Below are 24,470 nucleotides of genomic sequence, written 5' to 3'. Positions count from 1 at the left end.
CATTTGTTTAATCCTTCTGTGGAGGGTCATTTAACTAAATTCCATTTTTATCCATTATAAACAATGCTCTGTAATATATCTTGTGAGATAAATATTTGCCTTCATACTCAATTAGTTCCTTAAGGAAGATTTCAAGGAATGTAATTTTTGGAGGGCAATGGAATGCTTACTGTTAGAGATTTTGGTAAATACTGCTAATTTTCTCTCCAGAAAAAAAAAAAAGAAAAGAAAAGAAAAGAAAGAAACCATGTGCTTCTGTTCCAGTTCAAGTTAGGCATTTCCTTTCTTTCTTTTTTTTTTCTTTTTTTTGTCTTCATACTGTATTTTAAAATTGCTTTTATTTGTTATGTTTATTTGTGAGTTTCAAGAAAGGGTAGAGTTAAATTTGCTCATGATATTTAGATACTTAGCAAGCCTATTCTCCACATATATGCAAAGTAATTCAAAATTGATTTTTAAAACTGGTTGTTTATCCTAATATACATAAAATAAGTTTATTTAATTTTTATCCATTGGATATTAGTGTAGTTAACATGATTTCTATGAGTGTATGATATCTTTGTATTTCTTCTGTTAGAAATCCCTGTCCTGCCCTTTGCTTATTCTTCTGTTAGTACACTTACATTTTTCTTATTGATTGACAAAGCTCCTGTATATTAAAACCATTAATTCTTTGCTGTCATATATTCAGTAATTTTTACTAGTTTTCCATGATGTATTTTTTATGAAAAAAAATAAGAATTGGTGCTAAATAGTATACAACTTTCCCAATAATTTTAAGCATATTTTTATTATGTACTAATATAAGCATTATTATATACTACCCATACCTGGTTCAATTTTAGGACTTTATGAATGTTTTATTTTATTCTGTTTGTTTTGATAGTAGTCCCATAAAATGATATTTTTGTTTGTTTTATAAAATAGTCCCAATCTATTCTACTGATTTTTTAGATGTATCATATATTTTATTATCTATTAGTGCAATTTCCACCTACTACCTTATTACATAATTAAAATTTTTATTTATGCTTGCTCACTTATTATTTCAAATAAATGTTTTAATAATTTATAAAGACAAAAGTCTTGTTAAAATGTTGATTTGGTTTGTATTATATTGTAAAATAGTTCAAACAGAATTAATATCTATAAAACAGTATTGCTTATTATTCATGTTGTTTCTTTATTCAAATAAACTTTTATATCATTAATAAAGTTTACAGTCTAAGATTTTCATAGATTTTGTTTTAATATTCTCATACAATCAAAGTTTATTATATGGTGTTTCTACCATTGTACTAAAATAATCTATACAAATGTTCAAGATTGTTTACAAAGTTGAATAATTTGATATTGTGAATATATCACTGCTAAACACAATAAGACCTCAAGGGCTATTGGTAAATCTAATCTGATTATCATGTGTGAACATCCACATATACACAAAAGCCATAGAAAGTCCTCTATTTCTAAAAATGCTTTTTAGAAATGCCATTGAAAAACTACTTATAGATAACTGTTACATTTTCTTTTTAAGTTTATTTATTCATTTTGAGGGATAGAATACAAGTGGGAGAGGGACAGAGAGAGAGGCAGAGAGAATCCCAAGCAGGTTCTGCACTCTTCCAGCGTGGGGCTTGATCCCACGAACCACGAAATCCTGACCTGAACCGAAACCAAGATTTGGACACTTAACTGATTGAGCCACCCAGCCACCTCTCAATGTTACATTTTCAATGCAAATAATTTATTGTGTGAACATTATTGAACATAATTATTAGGTATTAGGATTAGTGCTGATGATATAGATAGGATAAAAACTTAACTCGTATCCTGAATAAGTTAAAGTAAAGAAGACAGGCAGCTTCTGGGTGGCTCAGTCAGTTTAGTGACTTCAGCTCAGGTCATGATCTCACCATTTGTGGGTTCGAGCCCCGCATGGGACTCTACACTGAAAGCTTGGAGCCTGGAACCTGCTTCAGATTCTGGGTCTCCCGCTCTCTCTGCCTCTCACTCGCTCACACTCGGTCTCTGTCTCTCGCTTTCTCAAAAATAAATAAACATTTGTAAATACATAAATAAATAAATAAATAAATAAATAAATAAATAAATAAACTTACAAAAGAGGTGGAGTAAATGCTGTTTTAAGAAGTAAGAGCAAAATGCTGAGAGAATAGAGGTTGTTTTCCATGCTAGGTAAGTAAAGCTGATTTAACCCTTCAGATGTTCTAAATATTCCAGGATATTTGGAAATTATTCTATTTTTATAACAAAAAACTGATGAAAATCATCATATTGCAATACCAATAAGTTTTGTAAAAAAAATATAATTGGAAATCTAATGCATGTGGAAGTGCTGTTTTATTTAGACTCAAATATGGATAAATAGGAAGAAATATATTTGAAGATTCTAAGATTTGAGATCTCCACTGCACCAAAAGTCATATTTTAATTTTATTTTCATTATTAACCCCGTGATTAGGTCTATCGGTCACAATTAATATCTAATTTTGACTTACAAATATAATGAAGAGAAATGGAGAAGGAATAGGGCAGGTAGGAGGTATCAATTAAGAAAATTAACTAAACATTAGAGGAAAGGGCAAAACAAAAAAGTTTAAAGAGGAATATTTGTGCATTGTTAAAGATTGTGGAAACAGAAAGATGTGCTCATATATATACAATATCCTCAAATTGGTTGTCTATTAATATTAACAATGCTTTTAATTTTAGGGCTTACAAAGTGTTTTCACTTGCTGGATCTCACATCCTTATTCCTGTGATTTAGGAAATATTATTGTGGCTATTAAAAAAAAGTCTGAAACTCAGATTCAAAGTAATATGACATTGCACATCCAAAGTCTCCTAGCTAGTAAATGGTGGAGTCAGGCCTTAGAGTTGCACCTGCGTTTTTCAGTGTCTCACAGCAGCCCGTGGTTCTGGAGGGTGAATTCTTAGGGTAATAGAATTATATAAACTCCTAAACACAATCAGTTCATTGACCTCTCTCTTTCACTAATCTTCTTTTACATACTTATGATACCTGCTTATATTCTGCACTTAATACTCAACACAATAAAAGTAAAAGTGCCATCCCATTTACTATTCCAATTTTCTCCCCATCTAGCTCTGTTATAATACCTCATAAAAAACTAAGTTGACTTCAAGGAAGGTATTGCCTAATTGCTAGAATTGTTGTTTATTATTGCCTGATCAGAAAGATCTAATCACTTTGAGAACTGAAATCGTCCGGCTGTTATTTCGATCTTTCGATTAATGCACTAGTGTTATAAAAAAAGACTTTAAGCCTATTGAGGATAAAGGGTGGGTGGGCCATTTTATTCAGATGTCTATCCCTATTATGTAGCTCCATACCTGGCATGGAGTGAACACTCAGTGATTATTGAATGACTGCATATGTTAATTAATAACTGATAGAGGCACATGGGTGGCTCAGTCGTTAAACATCCAACTTTGGCTCAGGTCATGATCTCACAGTTTATGGGTTCAAGCCCCACATCAGGCTCTGTGCTGACAGTTCAGAGCCTGGAGCCTGCTTCTGATCCTGTGTCTCCCTCCCTCTCCCTCCCCCTCTCATACTCTCTGTCTTTCAAAAATGAATAAATGTTACATTTAAAAAAAAATAAAAAATAATAACTGATAAATGTCAATAGACTATAATCAGATTATTTTGCAACTATAGCTATAATATTAGTGATAGTCTTCTTAGAATTACATTACTTTTTCTGTGATTATATTCTCTGAACATTAAAATAAACAAAGAAACAAAAATAACATCCAGGGTAGATGGTGAAATGTGGAGGGAACCCAGGATTTGGATCTAATTTTCTGACATTTTCACCGGGTAAAACAAATTTTAAGTTATAGCTCTTCTCTTCCTTTCTCTTTCATTTGGGTTTTGACTTTCTAACTTATTAATTACTACTTAGGTCATAGAAATCTTCCCACAAATCTACATTCTTATTTCCAAGTCTATGATTATTTTAAAAATTATTTTTAATATTTTTATTTATTTTTCAGAGAGAGAGACAGAGACAGAGCATGAACGGGGGAGGGACAGAGAGAGAGGGAGACACAGAATCTGAAATGGGCTCCAGGCTCTGAGCTGTCAGCACAGCTTTTAATCTGTGCTGACAGCTCGGAGCCTGACGTGAGGCTTGAACTTGTGAAATGTGAGATCATGACCTGAGCTGAAGTCAGACACTTAACCGCTTAACTGACTGAGACAGGCGGTGCCCCAAGTCTATGATTATTTTAATTTTTGAATTGGAATAGATGTTTTCATCAGAGACGAAGAAAGAAGAAAGAAAGAAAGAAAGAAAGAAAGGAAGGAAGGAAGGAAGGAGGAAGGGAGAGGGGAGAGAGAGAGAACATAACCCTAAACTTTTCATCAAAAAAGTATAACTCTCTTAAAATAATAGATGATCCCAAACATAAATCCCAAACTACCCATTTTGCCAATTATGGTAAGTGTTTTCTGACTCAGATTTTATAGAGTGCATCTTTCTTTCCATACTCTTGCTGCCAAGCAGTTTCTTGTTCTGGACAAGAAGGGTGGAGAAACCTCCACACATACTTTATATATTTAAATCACAATCATACAAAAAGAGAGAGAGAGAAGGAGAGGAAGGGAGGAAGGAAGGAAGGAAGGAAGGAAGGAAGGAAGGAAGGAAGGAAAGGCTGGTTTTTCTCTAAAAGAATAGGGTGGGGGGGCATGTGGGTGGTTCAGTCAGTTAAGCATCCAACTTTGGCTCAGGTCATTATCTCACAGTTTGTGGGTTCGATCCCCATGTCAGGCTCTGTGCTGACAGCTCAGAGCCTGAAGCCTGCTTCAAGACTCTGTGTCTCCCTCTCTCTCTGCACCTCCCCTGTTTGTGCTCTCTCTCTCTCTCTCCCTGCTGCCTCTCAAAAATAAATAAACATTTAAAAATTAAAAAAAAAAAAAAAGAATAGGGAAGACTTCCATGGCAGTCTATATGTTTTTCCAACCTCTTCCCCAGTTTATACCTTAACTCCACATATGTGTGGTATAGCAGACACTAAAAGAGCATGCCCTAAATTCGCAGCCCACAGTCCTAGAACCCTAGTGAATTTTGACTTAGCTTTCTTTAGGTCTCCCATGGCTAAAAACAATACAGCACAAAACAAAAAACTGTCCTGCCATGGATACTCCCTTTATAACTCCTTTCCTTGCCACCGATTCCCATTTTCTTCATCTTTACCAGCACAATAAAAACTTGAGGAAAATTCAAGGGAATACAAGAGAAAAAATAAGCAGTATCTGCTTTCCTTCTCCTTAGACTGCCGAACAGGATACGTTGGGAAATTAATTTAACATCAGTTAACTCATGTGATCATAGCTTTTGGGAAGCTGTAGCCTAGAAACAAATCACCTCCCCCAAATGTAATGTGACAAGATTCCACTGAGAGACAAAATGCCAGTATTAGAATGGCAAGGAGCACAAGGGTGTCTGGATGAAACCTGTCCAGAATCCCTAATGTGTCTAAGAAGCCCGAGTGCTATTCAGCAGCCTGAGCGGATGGCTAACCTGGAAGAAAGATTAAAGCTTGCATTCGAAGCTCCCAGAAATCACCTTCTGGATGTGACATTGTTTAAAACATTTTCTTTCCATTCTGCAGTTTCAAAAAGAGCTGGCAAACAACAAGAAACACGTCATAAATCAAAGCCACAGGCAGGGCACAAGTTAGAGTCAGGCCATTGTGATAAGAATTTCCACCGCAAAAACCCAGTTCATCAGAATTCAAATGGATGAATGTAATCATTAACAGGAGCACTTAAAGACAAAATTCTTCTGATTTTTCAATTAGTTCTTTCACTCAGCATTAGACCTATTGTGAGAATAAACATCATACTCCCAGCAACTCCATTCACGTTGTGATGCATGCATAATCCAGCAGGAGTGAGAGGTGGGAACTTTGCAGCTCAGTAAAGAGCACTGAGTTCTTGTCTGTTTGATTTAAACTCTGTTACTCACTGACGGAGATTAGGGAAAGCAGTTTTCTTCATGTTGCCCTTCCTCAAAACATAGGAAAACACAAGAATTTCAAAATTAAAGGATTAAGAGTAGCAAACTCGGCATTGTCTCCCAAATTAATTGAAAAGTTGTTCCATTCTGCCTGCAGGTTTAGTCTTGATCAAGGGCAAGAGAACCCTTGGGGCAGCCAGAGACTGAGCAGCAGGGATTCAGACAACTCTTGGCAACTGTAAGGAGCTGGCTGCAGCATTGAAGGTGAGGCAGGTAAGCTAGAGAAGTCCTTGGGGACCTACCTTTCTGTCCGGGCACTGTAGTCACCTGCTAAAGAGAGACTAACAGAACCTTTCACTACTAGACCTCAGGCATATACATAATGCTATTGTAAACCGGAGATCAGTAAATATTTTCTGTTGAGAGTCAGACAGTAAATTGCAACCCATGTGATCTCTGTCATGACCATTCACCTCTACCATAGACAATACATAAATGAATGACTGTGGTTATGTTCCAATAAAGTTTTATTGAGAAAAGCAAGTGGCAGGCCAGGTTTAGCCCATGGGTTATAGTTTGCCAACATTTGATCTAGATTGTTTTGTCCATAGTTCTACTGAAGGGGATTCTATATGCATCTTCTCCATGTAATAAAAAAAAATAGAAGAGTGGGGGGTTTTACACAACAAATACTAGGAATGAAGAGACCATGGATGCATACAAAAATCAAAAACTAAAGAGACAGAGAGCTACAGTAGCTCAGAGCCATTTCCAAGTTATTGAACAGATAATAAGAACATTCTGTAATAACTAATAAGGTTTTGGAGGCAAAAAGCCACCATCTTAGACCAAATATAACAACAAATTAGAATGCACAGTATACTGTTTATTCTGTTCCATACATATTCCCTTAAATTCATGGATTGAAGTTTTTCGACAGTTTAGATTCAGAAGAAATTGCAGGCTGATCAGCATGTATTATCCATCATTCATAATTCATTGTGTGTGTCATAAAACATAGAACTTATTAGAAGTTTCTTTTTTGCTATTCTCATTTTGCTATTTAAAAAGAAACTCTGAGGTCAAGATCCCCTTTAGATGTTGTTAAACATACCCCTCTATCAGCCATATCCTACCCATGTAATAGAGGGAAAATTTTGAAGCTCAGATGAGCAAAATTGAAAAGTGTTTTTAAAATGGTTCAGTAATGTTTCACTTTCCTTCTTATTTAGCTCATTTTTCATGACTCTCCACTATAACTACTTCCATAGAAACACCCTTGTTTACTACCCCTCTTTCTGATGGACTCACTTTGGAAAGCTCCATAATAATTAAATCCAGCCATTTTTGCTTACTCTGTAACTGTACATATTAAATCACGGGACCTGGCTGAAGAAAAGTTTGTGTTTTGACTCCCTTCAAATTAAAGAGCGAAATCTCAAATAAGCACTTAAAACTCTGAGAAAGACTACCTACCTAGTAAACTCACTTTTTTGCTGTCTAAACCAACTACTGTTTTGCCTTCTCTGTGTACCTCCAACATCCCTCCTACCTTCATTCACCTTACTGTATACAAAAAAAAAAAAAAAAAAAAAAAAAGATGCAAGCAGCTGACAAAGGATTTATCTTTTCATAACCACCCCCCACCGTCTCTGGCCACAAAATCTCATCTTCTCTCCTGTTCTAATCAAAGCACAGCTCCTGCACCTATCTCTGTCAACACCTTCACTTGTGACCTACAGCTGTCTTCCTCTTACCTCTTCAAGGAGTTTGATCCTTCAATCACCTCCTTTTTATTGTGCATTATCCATTGTCTTTCCATCTTCACAAAAATCTAATTTCTGATCACCCAACTTACCCTCCCTAGACCCTGTTAGGATATAATTTCTCTGCCATTTCCCACCACAAAACTCCTCAAAGAGTTGTCTACAATCTGTCTCTACTTCTTCACCTCCTGTCAATAACTAACACAATGTCTAATTCTTATTTGGCACATGTTAATTATTTGTCCAATAAATAATAAATAATACCCTTTCTCTGAGTTTTATAACATAATAGTATTCAAGACATAGCTTCATTACAGTACATGTTATCTTTTTCTAGAGACTCCCCTCTGGGGGATAAGCTCTAAAGTAAAGGACCAGATTCTGTTTTCTAACTTTTTTGCTCTAGAACCTAGCACATATTGGACAGTTGATACATGCAAAAATAAAAGGTGGGGGGGGGAATCAGGGAGAAAGGAAAGGAGGCAGGAACTCATTATGTATTTCAACTGGACAAAATCTGCACAGTGAATTTTCCTTCCACTGTATAAAACATAAGCAAGATGTTACTAAGACTGAATAGGGAGTGACTTTTCTGAAGTTTCTACCTGGTCCAGTGTAGTGATGATGGTATGTAAAGGATCAGTAAAAACTTTGGTGATTAGGAAACCATATGACAAACCAATATATAGATCTATATACAAGATTGCATCAAAAGCTTAGGCAATACCTGGAGGAAGATAGACTTGTGGACAAGCATGTACTTAAGAGTAAGCCTTTAATATGCAAGCTGCCTTTTTAAAAATCTGTATACATAGATGAATTCTGCTCTGCTCCTGTGAAGTACTTGAATTACCAAAGGAAACAGCTTTAGTTTTACGGGCTATGTCCAGCAGCTAGGCATAATATAAGCATGAAAAATAAACAGCCCTTATGGTCTTCTAATGGAAGCTATTTGAGAGTTTTAATTTTATACATGAGCAATGTATTTTGTAAAAATGACCACAGTACCTGAAGAATATTCTTTGTGGGCATTAGATAATTTTGGTTTTTTTATAAGATTGCATTTCTGACTCAGCATTCTCTCCCATCCTGCTTTTCCTCTTGTTATTGCTCCTCCATTTCTTTAACCCAGCACTTAGGCTGGAGTTAAGCAGAGTTCTGAATTTCCACTTCGCAGTTATACTAAGATCTGTCAGACCCTTATCCAACAAATACCTCCCGGAACTCAGAAGGTTGATGTGGTTTTCAGACTCAGTACTCTCGTGGGATGGCTTCCCTTGAAAGAGACTTTCTGGGTAATGTAAGTAAGATCAGAGAAAGGAGGGAAGGAAAGGGAAAACAGTCCCATCTAAATCAATAGAAACTTCACTCGACTTCTTGTGATTATGAACAGGAATTCTAGAGCTAGACTGCTTGTATTTGAATCCTGGTTCTGACACTTTTGGTAGTCTTGGGTAAGTTATTGAATCTCTTTGGTCTCAGTTTTCTGATCAGTAATATGGAAGTAATAATAGAGCCTATTTTGCAGACGTGTCACTAGTGTTAAATAATCTAGTATCTGTAAAGATTTCCCAGTATTTGTAAAAATTTACTTAGAACAGTACCTACCAAGTAGCATCGCTTAAGTGTGTAATAAATATCTTTAAACAGTACAAAACAGTAGCCTACTGTGAATATTACCCACCTTATACAAGAAGTGGTTAAGAAAATAAGGTGCATCCAAGATGCTTCCCAGACTCAGATCAGTTATGAACAATAAACATTGCTATATCCCTGGGTCCTGGAATGATGCCTGATAGATAGTAGGTGATCAATGCATGTTTTGTTGCATGAGTAAATATGATCACAGGGTTGGATTTGAGCCAGGTATCTACTATATAGTCTAAGGCCAGAATTATAATCATTCAGATAAAATAATTACAGTACTATTGCATCTAAGATCAAAGATAGATGTCAGGATAGGGTAATTAGAACTTGTGCTGTGTGCCACAAAAGCAGACAGATCCAAGGGTGGGAACAGAGGAAATAAAAGCTGGAAACCGATCAGCGCAAAACAAAGTCTGGTGTTAGATGAGTGGTGGTCAGTATCAGAATTTGTAGGGACTCAAAATTCATCTAAAGTACAATTCTTCTTGTTCCTCAGACAATGTATATTGATTCCAAAAAGCAGACATAGCTGTCGGTCTTGATTCTTTCCACAAATGGGAATCTACTTTTTATTTTCAGATAATTATCATCGGTAGATTATTCTTTGTCATAATATGCTAAACCTTAACTCTATATATTTCATTAACCCATTTTCCCCAGCTCTCTGAAGCTTGAGAATATAGCAAATAACTCTTCTACATAATTATCTTTCATCTATTTAAAACAAGTATAGCTATCTTGATTTCATTTTCTCTCCTTTAAGCTAATTATTTCCAATGTATTTAACTACTCGTCTTCAACATGGCTTCTTTGCAGCCCCTTTACCTGTCTTCTGGGTAGTTGTTAATGTCCCTAGCAAAACATGGAGCCCAACACTGAAATTTTTAATAAAGACAAAACTAGGAAATAGCGCAGAAAACACTGGGGGCTATTATCCCCCCGTACATGGACACTCTATGTTTATTAACAAAAACTGTCTGCATTAGGTTAGGGGTCAACACAGTCTTTCCATAAAGGGCCAGGTAGTAAATATTTTAGGTGTTGAGGTACATGAAGTTCTGTTGCAATACTCAATGCTGTTGTGGCATGAAAACAAACACAATATGTAAATGAATGAACACGGCTGGATGAAATACAGTAAAGTAAAACTTTATTTACAAAAACAGACTGGGTTTTAGTGTGCTAATCCCTGCATTAGCTATTCATATGCTTTTAGTCACCTACAACTCCTAGATTTTCTTCATATGCTTGTAAGCTATAGACCTCCACTGTTTAAGACTTTTTTTTTTCTCTGTTAAAATTTTAGAGAATTAGGTTTGGCCCATACATCTAATGTGCCATAATCATGTGGATTCTGACTCTGTTAGCTATTACATGTAAGAGCTCCTCTTCTCTATGTCATGCCATCTACATGTAAATAAATATGCTTTTCATCATTCTAATGCAAAATATTGATAAAATTGTTGAATGAGACAAGCTCAAGGAAATGCTCTTTCACAATGAAACTCCAAGTTAACAGAAATACATTAATAAACATTCTTTGGGGGACATTTCTTCACTCAACTATTTAGATTAATTTTACCGCCCCCCCCCCTTTTTTTTAAGTTTACTTATGTTGAAAGAGAGAGAGAAAACAGGGGGTGGGGCAGAGAGAGGGAGAGAGAGAATCCCAAGCAGGCTCTGCACTGTCAGCACAGAGCCCAATGCAGGGCTTGAACTCACCAACCCTAAGATCATGACCTGAGCCGAAATCAAGAGTTGGACGCTTGACTGACTGAGCCACTGAGGCACCCCACCACCCAGTCCTTATTTTCTCATCATCATAATAAAAAACTGTCAAATATCTTAATGGACTATAATAGCAATAACTTTATCAGTCTTCTAATATTATAGTTCATTAACTCAATGAAAGAATCTAAATTGAATTATTTCTTTGTAACCTAGTATGAAATTTCTCAATAGTATGGTATGTAAGTCTTTCAATTTTCCCTACCTATCTGGGGCAAAACTAAGTGCAGTATTTGAAATCTCAAGTCAAACTGCAGCTTATACAACAAACAAGTTTCTAGAAGGTATTTGGAACTGGAATGGCTTGTGTCATTAGGAAATCAGGATTCCAGTCATTGACTGTATTCTAAAGATGAAGGATAACATTTGAAGATGACTGAGAGAAATTCATGTATCAATTAAATCGTGGACTGGGTGACAAGCAAAACCATGTCTATCTCTGAGAGTCTTTGAAATCTAAAATTTTGTTCAGCCGAATAAGGACCTGGCAAGGAAACAACCTCTGTCTACTGCTGAGAGTGTCTAGTTGCAAGGGAGGTTAAATACACAGCAAATAGCTATAGTTCATACCTCACTTTCATTATCAGTTCCTTGTTATCTGTAGCTCCAAAAAGTATACTGGCAATGACCCCAAAACACAAGAGTATACTGGCAATGACCCCAGGATATAGAATGATATTGAATTTCTAACAGTCTTAAAGTTATGAAATATTTATTTCTACCCAGGAAAGGACCAGAATAATTATTTTACTATTCCTATTGGATATCCAGACATTTAAGTTATACCCTTAGACTTAAATAGGATCAGCCACAAAGGACATCAAAAATCCCCTTCTCTACTTCATTTGGAATATTTATCCAACATAACTTGTTTCAAGGATATTGCACTGTTTTAATTGATAGCACTGTTGTCTGAATTATGTATAACATTGTTGAACTAAGAGAATGGACAGAGGGAAATCTTTTATTGAAATGCAAGAGTGGCTTATGGTTATGTATACGAATCTCACTTAGACAATCATTTCTCAAAGCTATTTTTATCAAAATCCATACATTAGGTGAAAAGAGCGTTTTCTAAAAGCAAAATAAACAAAAAAAATATGAAAATCTTTAAGCCTTGGCATTATGACAACATTCAACAGCAGCATAGTTACTGATTAAAATGCAGTCATGAATATGTTTTATCAGAATTTCTAACCAAAAACAAACAAACCAACATTCTGCTTGCTGGCTTATTTTTGAATTCATGTAATATAGTAGACACTTGGCGGCTTATCTTCTGCCATTATTTTTCTTATCTGTGAAAAATCATAGTATGCAATTTCTGATAAGTAGAATGCTATTTATTTTGTTCTTAGTATTTCCTCCTCTTCCCAACAGAATCCCTTATATCAAAGCCTTTCACTGTGCCTACAGATCAGGGAAGTCATAGTTCACAGTTGAAGTTCATGCATAGAATTTGAGATTTGAAGTTTATTTTATTTTTTTTTAATTTTTTTTTCAACGTTTATTTATTTTTGGGACAGAGAGAGACAGAGCATTGAACGGGGGAGGGGCAGAGAGAGAGGGAGACACAGAATCGGAAACAGGCTCCAAACTCCGAGCCATCAGCCCAGAGCCCGACGCGGGGCTCGAACTCCCGGACCGCGAGATCGTGACCTGGCTGAAGTCGGACGCTTAACCGACTGCGCCACCCAGGCGCCCCTGAAGTTTATTTTAATAACAAACATGGAGTATGGAACATGGAAGAAACCAAAGCAGAATGACAACATGGTTTTGCCATGTTGTGAATGACCAGAACATCATAGTTTCTCATTTTGCATTCTCATTTCTCATTCTCCATGTTCAGAACAACATCACTTTACTTTGAGGAAACTGTTTCTCCCTGCTCTAATAATGTGGCCCAGGTGGGGCCTGCCAGCCCAGTTTCACTTCGGTTTTCATCTGACAACTCAGCTGGTACAAATGAGGGATGACCAACACTCTCTTGTCTTAGTGACTGTACAGGACATGGAGAGACATCTCAGGTTCCGTCAATCTGAATTTATCCCGAGATTTTATTAATTACAAGCTAGCTCTTCAAAAAGACATCTAAAGTCAGAACTGGAGGCCATAAATTATACTGAGTGGAGAAGGGTATCAGTGGAGATGCTCTTGGTTGTAATCCAGAAGAAAATATAAACTCAAATTCTCACACATTAGGTGGCAGATGGCAGATGACATGAGTGGAAAGAGCAGAGTAAGAACCCCCAAATATTCTCTGCTCAATAAAAGCAACCAGAACATTGGGAAACATTTTCAAAATCAATTTTTAAATTAACAAAAATAAATTAACAGAAATTAGCAGAAATTAAATTAGCAGAAATGAACAAAGAGCTTGGAACAATCTGGAAAGTATTTATTTAAAAGAAATGCCTGGATCTCAGTAGCATCAGTGAGCCTTGTGGAATTTTAATTTTTCATATTCCTAGACCCCTCTCACAAATTTCATGGTAGCCTTAAAAATTATCAGTCCCACAATCATGGTGATAACTAGCAGACTAGCAGCTATGATAGGGAGCAGAATGGAATGAGAGCTCTTTCAAAGCCCCATGCCCAGACTACTGCCATTATTTAATCCATCTGGAAGCTCCCTAGAAAAGCCCAAAGCTTTCCTTTATTTGACTAGAGTCAGAGTTCATCCAGTATGAACATCTTTTCCCTGGGAGCATTTTAAAAGGAATCGGCAGCAGTTGTTTAACATTAGAGTTGTCATATGTAGCAATAACAATTGGGGAAAACAACAAGGTAACTGAAAAACTTAAAAGATAAAAACCTGGAGAATGAAATGTCTACAAGGTAACTGAAAAACTTAAAAGATAAAAACCTGGAGAATGAAATGTCTACAGGGTGCTTTTAAAATCTCCAAGATATTTCTGGGAATCTAGAAGTCTATGTGTATGCATAGGTCTCTGTGCCTGCCCAGGAAAGATGAAGAAAAGCTGTAAGCATTGACCCGTGGCTGTCTTTGAAACTGCACCTGAGCAGGAAATGAAGACTAAGGCAGAGTTGCTAACTGCCTGTATGGATATTGAAGGTTGTCCCCAAACGCATACACAGCCACTCAGCAAGATGGGACATTTATTGATTCAAGGCATTAAGGAAATCTCTCTCCAAGTATTAGCTAACCATCAAGCTTACTATGCAAAGACTTCAGAGGCCGCATACAATAAACAGTACCAATGTTAAAGAGCTAGTTCAGGAAAGTCACTAAACAAATAGCTACAACAATAAGCAGCAACAGCAATAAATCCTATGGATGGGAGAGAATCTAATTTCCAGGGTTGCCACACTGTATTATCTAAACTGTCCAATTTTAGAATGAAGATTATGAAACATACGGATAAGTAACAAAGTATGACCTATACACAAGAAAAATATGTGATAGATCAATAGAAACTATATTGAGGTGGGGCGCCTGGGTGGCGCAGTCGGTTGAGCGACCGACTTCAGCCAGGTCACGATCTCGCGGTCCGTGGGTTCGAGCCCCGCGTTGGGCTCTGGGCTGATGGCTCAGAGCCTGGAGCCTGTTTCCGATTCTGTGTCTCCCTCTGTCTCTGCCCCTCCCCCGTTCATGCTCTGTCTCTCTCTGTCCCAAAAATAAATTAAAAAAAAAAAAAATTGAAAAAAGAAACTATATTGAGGAAATAAGACATCAGTTTTACTAAATAAAGATTTTAAATCATTATTTTAAATTTACCCAATGAACTAAAGAAAACCATGTCTAAAGAGTTAAAGGAAAATATGGGAACAGTATCTCACCAAACTGAGAACATTAATAAATGGATAAAAATTTTAAAGATAGGTCAATTGAGATTATCCAGTCTGAGTGTCTCAGTCCCTTAGGATTGTACCACAGACTAAGTAGTTTATAAACAACAGAAATTTGTTCCTCACAGTTCTGAAGCTGGAAGTCCAGGATTAAGGTGCCAGGATGGTCAGGTGAGGGCCCTCTTTCAGTTGCAGACATCTCATTGTGTCCTCACAGGGTGGAATCGGCTAAGAAGTTCTGTGGGGTCTGTTTTATAAAGCACTAATCCCATTCATGAGAGCACTACTGTCATGACCTAGGCTCCTCCCAAAGACCCCACCACCCAATACCATCATATTGGATATTAGAATTTCAACATGTGAATTGTGGAGAGACACAAATATTCAGGCCAATGCACTGAGAAACATAAATAATAATAATAATAATAATAATAATAATAATAATAAATGAAGAAAAGTGAACTGGGCCTCAGACCTGTGGGATACCATGAGGTATATCAGCATATGTATAATGGGAGTACTAGAAGGAAAGGAAAGACAGAAAGAGGCAGAAAGTGTATTTGGAGAAATAATGCCCAACACTTCTCAAATTTCATGAAAAAATATTAATCTGCACTTCTTGTATGTGCCCAACAGCCTCTAAACTGTATACATTCACAGATATCTGCACTTAATCGCATCACATTCAAGCTGTTGAAAGTCAAAGACAAGCTGACAAGAGCATAAGAGAAGCAATGCATTGAGCACAAGAAATCCTCTGTAAGATTAACAGGTGGTTTATCATCAGAAATCATGGATACCAGAATATGACATATTCAAAACGCTGAAAGAAAAAGTTTGTCAACCAAAGAGTCCATATCCAACAAAACTATCCTTAAAATATCAAAAAAAAAAAATCAAGGCATTCTTGGATACATAAAAACAGAAAGAATTTGTTTGTAGAAAACTTATCCTACAAGAAATATGAAGAGAGCCCTTTATGATGAAATAAGAGGACACTAGACAAAACACTTGAATCAGTGTAAAGAAACAAAGGACACTGGTAAAAGTACTACAGGGGTAAATATAAAGGATGGTTTACATTTCATCTTTTAGGTGACTCTTTTTTTTCACTTGTCTCATCTTAAAGACAACTGCATAAAACAATACTTACAAATCTTTGTTGATGGGCATTCAATGTATAAAAATGAAATATATTATAAAAATAACAGCATAAAGAATGGGAGAAAGAGCAATATAGGAGCAAATTTTTTGGAAACTATTTAAATCAAGTGTATATTGATCCAAATTAGTTTGTTATAACACGTTAATTGTGACCACCTGGCGCAAGCATTAAGAAAATATCTCAAAAATGTATTTAAAGAAACAACAGAATCAAAATTATACACAAGAAAATACACATTTAATACAACAGAAGGCAGTGATGGGGAACTACAGAATCAAAAAGAGATATATAGAAAATAGCAAAATGACACACATAAATTCTACCTTGTCAGTAATTACATCCAATGTAAATATATTAAAAACTCCAATCAAAAGCAGAGACTGGCAGAATAGATAAAAAAGAAACATTGTTCAACTATATGCTGTCTACAAAAGACACACTTTAAATTCAAAGACACAAATAGATTGAAAATAAAAGGATAGGAAAAGTTTGTCAAGCAGAGTCCCTACTGTTATGTATACAATACGTACATCGATTCATCAAATGAAAAAATGGGCAGTTAAACAATCATCGATGAAATCTTCAATACCATACTTCTGTAACTGAATGGACAACTAGACAGAAGAATAGGAAGGAAATAAGAGAGTTGAACAACACTATAAACCAACTAGAGCTACATAGTCATTTATAGAACAATCCGTCCAATGCCAACAGACTACACCTTCTTCTCAAGTGCACGTGGAATTTTTGCAAACCATAAATGTGATAAAGGTCTATTCTCTATAGTATGTACAGTTTTTACACAATTCAATAATAAAAAGACAAATAACCCAATAAATGGGCAAAGCATAAGAACAGATATTTCTCCAAAGAAGATATACAATGGGCAATAAGCATATGACAAAAGCTCAGCATCATCAGCCACAGGAAGATGCAAATCAAAACCACAACGAGATACCAGTTCATATCTACTAGGATGGCTAGAATAAAAAAATGGACAATAACCATGTTGAGGAGAATGTGGAGAAATTAGAACCCTCATACATTGCTAATGGGAGTATAAAATAGTACAGTATATTTAGAAACAGTTTGGCAATTCCTGAAAAGTTGTACACAGAATTACTATGTGATCCAGCAGTTTGACTCTTTGACCTGTACCAAAGAGAAATAAAACATGTGTCCACTTAAAAACTTGCACACAAATATTTATAGTGGAATTATTCTTAATAGCCAAAAAAAATAGAAACAACTGATAAATCGATAAACAAAAGTAGTCTCTCCATACAGTGGAATGTTATATAGCCACACAAGTGTTGATGCATGCTACAACATGGATGAAAACATTATGCTAAACACAAGGTCAGACACAAAATATCCCATATATTATATAACTCCATTTCATTTCTTTCTTTCTTTGTTTCTTTCTTTGTTTCTTTGTTTTTTTTCCCCTTCCTTTCTTCCCTTCTTTCCTTCCTTCTTTCTCTTTTTAGAGAGAGTGAGAAAGGGGAGGGGCAGAGAGAAAGGGGGAGAGAGAGAGAGAGAGAGAGAGAGAGAGAGAGTCATAAACAGGCTCCACAATCACTAAGGAGCCCATTGTTCGGGGCTCAATCTCATGACCCTGAGATCACAACTTCAGCTGAAATCAAGAGTCAGACACCTAACTGAGTACGCCACCCAGGAGTTCCTGTATAATTCCATTTATACCAAAGGTCCAGAATAGGCAAATCCATAGAGACAGAAAGTAGTTTAGTGATTTCCAGGGGCTGAGGAAAGAAAGGGGGTGGGAATGGGGATTGACTGCTAGTTTATAAACGATTTCTTTTCAAAACAAGCTAATGTTATCAAATTAGATAGTGGTAATGGTTGTACAACTGAGTGAATATATTAAAAAGCACTGAATTTTATACATTAAAAGATGAATTTTTTGCTATGCAAATTCTATCTCAATTTAAAAAAGGAAAAACAATCTTATACCTAAAAGGTCAGTGATCCAATAGGCCTGTAGTACAGTCTGGAGCTTTCTATGTTGTGAAGTATGTAACTTTGAAACCAAGGGTACAGTTGGCATCTGCAGAACCACGCAAACAAATCTGGAAGAAGGTGACACAGTCACTAGTGAAAACAAGATACTAAGAGACTGAAGAGGATTTACAGTTAGAAACGGAGGAAGGGATATGGTGAGGAAATCTGACACTGAGACGGGGTTCAGCTATTGCATTCTTTTTCATGGTTTAGTTATCAGAGCCAAAAAGTCTCTTTTTTTTTTTTTTTTTTTTCCATTTAAAGCCATGGAGTTAGATTTCTGTCACTGGCTGGCAAAACTCTGGAATAATAGCTGTATTTAAAGAAAAACACTCCTCAAAATGGCTCAGCCCATTTTAACACTAAATAGGAGCATATTGCATGGTGATGAGTGAAAGTGAAGATACAAGAGTGTTGTATTTCAATATCATCAGCCAGAAAGTTGTTAATGGATAATTTAAACTCAAATCCTTAATACGATGATTCTGAAACTTGACTAAAAAATATTGATGGTATCAAAGCTCAGAATGTTCAGGAAGAATGTGATTGTGAGTTATCAAGCCTAATTGTTAGGAGCAACCTGTGCTTGACTAATCTCTATGTTTTAATGCAGTGAGCAAGCTCTTATGTTACTGCTGCTGAATTATTTCCTAGGCTTCAGAAGAAAGTAGGCCAAACAGTAGTTTTTTCCCATATATAAATATGGCTTATATTTTTTGAGAAGTGGAAATTCATCTTCTGTTATTATTTTCTTTACTAAATGATTTAATTTGGCATAATTTAAAAAATTCTTTAGTTTTGCTATTAATCTGTTAATCCAGTGAAATAATGCTAAGAATTTTCATTACATTTTCTCAAACAATATACTTTAGGGGTCATGGTTATCCAATTCATGATTATAGTATGTATTGAAATGTGTCTGAGGAATTAAATTGTCAATTATTTCTCTATAGAATAATTCTTTTAATGCTACATAGGTATAATTAAGGGATAAAATAATTGACTTGATTTGTATGCCCCTACCTTCCAAAAGGAACCCACAATGTATTAAATTGACTTGATTAATTTTCTAGTGACAAATAGGTATATAATGATTTCCTATCCCTAAACAAGTAGACAACAAATGCAATGTAAGAGACGAGTGAATTGTCTTAGATGACAAAAGAATATGCAGAGCACACGCACTGTTGACCTGATTCTAGGTGGTAGCCAGCAGAAGCAATCACTGATGAGTGAATAGATAAATGCACAGATAAACACACACACACACACAAAAACAGGCAGATCTGTTGTTTATAAAATTTTACTGAACTATGGAAGTTCAATTAAAGAGGATTGTCATCCAGCAATATCTGAGTTAACTAGAGATTGAAATCTGATTGACAAAGAAGATATGTATGTAAGTGTTTGAGAAAGAGACAAAGAGGTAAGAGAAGAGAGGTGTTTTTTGAGAAGTAAAGTTTGCACCCTGGGCTCGATAGGAAAAAATCACAGGATTCCTAGTTGGCATCAGGGAGTTCCTGATAATAATAGTCTTACAATAGTATGAATGATCATTTACTTTTTGTAGGCAGGATGTACTATAATGTGAGGTAAATGCATTATTATATTTTTTAAAACATGTATGAACACTTCCTGAAGTAAAGTTGCACAGAAAATAGAATGATTCATCCCATATACATGCTGTAAGTGCTTACTGTGTTCCACATAAGGTAATTTACCAGTATCTTTTTTTAAAGTTTATTTATTTATTATAAGAGACAGAGCACAAGCAGGGGAGGAGCAGAGAGAGAGAGTGAGAGAGAGAATCCCAAGCAGGCTCCGCACTCTCAGCACAGAGCCCAGCATGGGGCTCGAACTCACAAACCATGAGATCATGACCTGAGAGGAAACCAAGAGTCAGCCACTTAACCAACTGAGCCACCCAGGTGCCCCAATTTACTGAACCTTAGGAGTTCTATTCCTATCTAAGTGGTGACTGAATCTATGTATATTGGTTGGTTCGTACTGATTATTTAGCATTTGACCAATTTTTCTGAAACTAATGGATCAGTCTTGTGGTCAGTTGGAGTCAGTCTTTAACACACAATTTAGAACATTTTTATATAGTTGGATTTTTTTCAAGAAATAGATTTAGTTTATGAGTTTTGACCCCACGATTAGCCTACTCACCCTAGATCTCCAATAATTAAGCTGATTATGTTTGCGTGCCCATAGTAATAGGCCTAATGCAGCAGTAAGAAATTAAACAGTACCTGTGGCATAGAAAGAATTTTCTTATATACTGGTAAAAGAGGAGCTTAGTGCCAAGGTGGCCCCTGTCCCAATCTAATGGATAAAATACCTTCATTTGTCAGCTATTATCTATCATTGAGCAGGATTCTCAATACCTACAGGCTTCCAACTCCTAAACCATAGGCATGTCTCCTTAAGAAATGCAGGGTGGCTTTGCCAAGCTCTTTGCAGTCAATTATTTGTATCCTCAATTCATGGAACCTTTGTACTGCTTGTTTACTGCTTCAGTGGTAAGCTGAAATGAGACACTACTGAAGCCAGTCAGAATTAACATGTGCCAGTCTTCCAATCCAGCCCAACACTTTGTGGTCTAACTCAGCTTATTTGCCATCCCACAAAGTAAACAGGATTGGTTAAGACCATTTTATAGTCCCACTGCATGTGTCACGATGAAGTTCAAATAAACAATCACAGCCCTTGTTAAGAAAAATAATCACATAAATCTAAATACACTTTAATGGAACAAATGGATAAGAAATTTAGGGGAGAGACACCTGGGTGGCTCAGTCGGTTAAGTGTCCATCTCTTGATTTCGTCTCAGGTCATGATCTCATGGTTTGTAAGATTGAGCCCCGCGTCAGGCTCTGTGCTGACAGCTTGGGATTCTCTCTCCCCCTCTCTCTGCCTATCTCGCCTCTCAAAATAAATTAAAGACATTTTAAAAGTTTAAAAAAAATGTAGAAGAAAATGTATACCCAAGAAGTCTTTAGTCCGCTAAATGTATCTACCAGTGGAAAACAGTTCTGTAGCTCTAACATGATTTAATGACCAAAGAAAGTCAAACTTTTCTCAATTTTGCCCCTGTAATTTAATAAACATAAAAATATTCATAGAAAATCTAGCTCCCTCAGATTATCAACTACCTCATGCATAAAGGGTAGGGATGGCTAATGATTCCTACTTTGCATTTCACAAATGTAGGTATAGATATCCCCAAGTGCCTAAAGTAAGCCACAGACAAATCGTGTGTGGGGTGTTAACAGTAGCCACTGGGCAATGGCCAACTGCTAGGAAAGGATCAGTTCTGAGGTAGGATTCAGGTTCCAGGACTGCCTCTGAGGTCATGCTGAAGCTGCCTTCCAGCTGAGACCAAACTCATGCTTACTTAACTTCCTCCTGCCACCCTGCTTCCCTCACTCCCTTTCTCCTGAGACGATTCTCTAAATAAGTCATTTGCACAAAAATTCCGCTCAGGCTGTGCCTCTAAAGAAACAGCCATAGGCATCATATGTCCTATGTCTGTGTCCACACTGCTTCTCCCAATAATAGTGTGAAATGCTTAAAACCCTTGTCATTTGTCCTTTTTGTGCCCAGCCAGTGCTTTCTGAACTTTTGCCTTCCCCTTCGTTGCATTCCTCTGAACTTATCCTCTCCATGTATTCCTGAATCCTTTAGCATTTCCCTGTGTTTAACCTTCCCATTAGCCTTGGATTGGATTGAGAGAGGCATTATCCTCATAGGCCCGGAAAAGAACTTCAGAAATGAGTGTCTAAGCATACTGAAAGTCAACTCAATTAAAATTAGCACAATTTTTCTTTATGTCCAATTAAAATCTGCCCTTTTCTTAAATTTATTATTTATTTTGAGGCAGGAGGAGGGGCAGAGAGAGAGGGAGAGGGAGAGAATCCCAAGCAGGCTCCACACAGGCTGTCTGTGTGGAACCCAATGCCGAGTCTGACGCTTAGCCGACTGAGCCACCCAGATACACCCCCCCTTCCCAAATCTGCCCTTCTTTATTTCATGCCCATTTCTTGGTTTTGGAGTTGGTCTTTTGTGGGCTAGTAAAGTCTCATAAACAAAGACTGTTCATATAATCTAAGACAGTAAAATTTGACCCACTGGATCTGGGTCTAGGTCATTTTGTTGAAAGTCAGTTCTTCAGAAGTCAATTCACCAAACAGATAATCCTCCAAGTGACCAATTTGCTAAAGTTGTTATTTCTCTAACTATTTAGTTTTAATTGGATGGTTCTCATTTGGCTTTTAAATTAGGCCTAGGGGCCCAACCAAATAAAATAATCCTTATACCACTATTATGAGGCAAAATATAAAACAGTCAACTAAAATTAAATACATAGAAAAAAATAAGTACATTCTACAATATATATGGCTTCTGGGAACTTTTTTTAATTGCCTAATATCTTAAAACTGATTTCCATCCATTCATAATCATTTAAATATCCTTAATGTTGAGAACACTGAGAGTTAATCAGTCCCCAGATGGGTTCATTTTTTTTTTCCCATATACTAATATGTAAATCACTCCCAACTTAAAAGTTAGTAACATCCTGTAAGTAACTAGTGCAAGAATGTAAGGTAAAGATTTTATTTTCTCCCTTAGACTTTGTTTTTCTTTGAATTTGGAAGGGTACTCTCACCTCTTAAAAACAACTTGGAAGCATGTATCAGAAGATTTAAAAACAGTCTTGCCGTTTGAAACATTAACTCAATTCCTGGAAGAAACAGATATATTAGAAAAACTCAGTTCAGTCTACCTCTTATGTCTTTCTTTCTTGAGGGTGTCCTTTACTCTCATACCACTACCACAAATGCACAACAATGACACCAGATGTGTGGAGATTGTTCCCACACCAAACAGTTCTCTGTGATACCAGCTGAGTGTCCTACAATTTAGCTCAATTCTAACCCTGTCTACCTGGAGATGGTGTCAGATCCCAGAAGTTAAGGGCTCAGTCCTACAAAACGGCATCCACCCTTTTTTAGATGTCAATTGCAAGTAGTAGGTCCCCAGGTTACCCACAACTTCTGTCTGACTTGGCTACCGATCTCGATTTCCAAGGTACTCTCACCCTTCGCTAAAGTGACTCACAGAACCCAGGGCAACACGTTTACCAGTTTATTAAAGGATATGATAAAAATACAGATGAGTAGCCAGATGAGGAGATGCATAAGCTGAGGTCTGGGAGGGTCCTGAGCACAGGAGCTTCTTTCCTTATGGAGTTGGGGAGTGTCACCCTCCTGATATGCAAAGGTGTTGGTCAACCTGGCAGCTCTCCAAGCCCCACACAATGGGGATTTTTATATAGGGCTTCATCATGTAGGCATGATCAATCCCTAACTCTATTTTCAGTCCCTCTTCCCTTCTCAAGAGAATGGGGGACAGGGGGCCAAAAATTCCAAGCTTCAAATCATGGCTTGGTCTTTCTAGGGATCAGCCCTCATCCAGCAGTCATTTAGAAGCCCACCCAGAGTCACCTCACTGTAGCCCAGGAAATTAAAGGGTTTCAGGAACTCTGTGTCAAGAACTAAGGGCAAGATCAAATATTAGAAAAAAATATGCTTCTAATATTTTTATCACTTAGGAAATTGCAAAGGTTTTAGGAATTCCGTGCCAGGAACCAGGGGCATAAATAAATTAAATAAATAAATGAATGAATGAATGAATAAATAAATAAATAAAATATTTTATCTCACATCAGACATGAGGACAAAGGTAGATTGCTGAGATATTGGATGTAAAATTTTAAGAAATTTGAAATGAAAAAATCAGAATTAGAGCTAGTTTCATAAATGGATGGACTCAGAATGCCAACCTTTCTTTGCCTGTAGATTCTATTCTTCTTCTTCTTTTCTTCTTTCCTTTTCTTTTCTTTTTTTTTTTTTTTTTTTTTTTTTTATAATAATAGGGGCCTTCAGGGCAATATTCCCGGTGTCTGCCGCTGATTAACTCAAATTGACTCAGAGTTTAAGCTAAGTAGAATCTACCTCTGGTACTTAGAGTAGAAACAGCTCTAACCAAATCATGAGTTCAAAGCAAAAGAAAATTGATGGTTAAAAAGAAATTTATCCCAACAAGGGAAAGTATTTTTTAGCTGAGAGAAACTAAAGTTAGCCCTTCAAAATGATTTAAAATGTGATGTATTTCTATGTTGCTACTACAAATCGTTTTGTTAAAAATATTTAATTATATAAGAAAACGCTTATGATAAAGTGTTACATTGAAAAATCT

Source organism: Herpailurus yagouaroundi, unplaced genomic scaffold, assembly GCF_014898765.1.
Source record: "Herpailurus yagouaroundi ecotype Mexico unplaced genomic scaffold, PumYag 28, whole genome shotgun sequence".
In the NCBI taxonomy this organism is placed as follows: Eukaryota; Metazoa; Chordata; class Mammalia; order Carnivora; family Felidae; genus Herpailurus; species Herpailurus yagouaroundi.
Note: the sequence above shows the minus strand (reverse complement) of the source record.